This window comes from Eublepharis macularius, chromosome 2, assembly GCF_028583425.1.
Source record: "Eublepharis macularius isolate TG4126 chromosome 2, MPM_Emac_v1.0, whole genome shotgun sequence".
NCBI lineage: Eukaryota > Metazoa > Chordata > Lepidosauria > Squamata > Eublepharidae > Eublepharis > Eublepharis macularius.
The window spans coordinates 147,740,761-147,742,055 of NC_072791.1; the positions used below are offsets into that span (position 1 = coordinate 147,740,761).

At 44.6% G+C, this 1,295-nt stretch overlaps 1 pseudogene; it reads left to right on the forward strand.

The window, feature by feature from the left end:
- Positions 1-227: 227 nt before the first annotated feature.
- On the forward strand, positions 228-867 carry LOC129324338 (ferritin heavy chain-like; annotated as a pseudogene).
- The last annotated feature ends 428 nt before the right edge of the window (positions 868-1,295 follow it).

Consider the following 1,295-nt stretch of genomic DNA (forward strand, 5'->3'; position numbering starts at 1 on the left):
TAGCATTTGTTATAAGTAGCAAAAGACCATTACAAACAAATGCAGTGAGTTAAAATGAAAAAAAACATAAATCGTGTGTGTGTGTATATTATGTACCATCAAGTTGCTTCCAACTAGTTTAAAACAACTTGCGAGACTGAGCTGCGGAGGTTCCTGCTTCGACAGTGATTGGACGGAACTCCCCGCTCGGACCCGCCGCCTCCGCCCAGTAGTCGCACCGCCACTCGCATAGCCACGCTGCCATGGCTTCGTCTCCTTCCCACGTGCACCAGAACTACCATCAGGACTGTGAAGCGGCCATCAACCGGCAGATCAACCTGGAGCTTTATGCGTCCTACGTGTACCTCAGCATGTCCTACTACTTTGACCGAGATGATGTGGCTCTGAAGAACTTTGCCAAGTACTTCTTGCACCAGTCCCGGGAGGAACGAGAGCATGCAGAAAAGCTTATGAAGCTGCAGAACCAGAGGGGTGGTCGGATTTTCCTCCAGGACCAAGAAACCAGATTGTGATGATTGGGAGAGTGGGCTGATGGCAATGGAGTGCGCTTTGCACTTGGAGAAGAATGTGAACCAGTCTCTGTTGGAATTGCACAAACTGGCAACTGACAAAATTGATCCCCATTTATGTGACTTCATTGAACCCCACTATCTGGACGAGCAGGTGAAATCTATCAAGGAGTTGGGTGATCATGTGACCAATCTGCGCAAGATGGGGGCACCAAAACCTGGAATGGCAGAATACCTATTTGACAAGCACACCTTGGGAGAAAGTGACAATGAGAACTAGAAGCCTGCCATTAATGCCTCACTGGGACTTGAGCTTTTTGTTTGACCATGCATGTTTCTTTGGTTTATCCCCAACACTGTCCATGACTGGAAAATAAATCAATTTTATTGTGTTGTACCTCATGCTCAATAAACTGACGGTTCCAAAAAAAAAAAAAAAAGTCGCTTCCAACTTATGGTGACCCTATGAATGAAAGACCTCCAAAACATCCTATCATTAACAGGCTTCGTCAGATCTTGCAAACTAGTGGACATGGCTTCCATTATTGAGTCCAGTCATCTCATTTTGGGTCTTCCTCTTTTTCTACTGCCTTCAACTTTTCCTAGCCTTATTGCCTTTTCTAGTGGCTCTTGTCTTGTAATGATGTGATCAAAGTAAAATAGCTAGAGAGAATTCAGGTTTGATTTGATCTAGAACCTACTTATTTGTCTTTTTGGCCTTCAGTGATATCCACAAAACTCTCCTCCAGCAACACATTTCAAATGAATCAGATTTCTTCCTGTCAG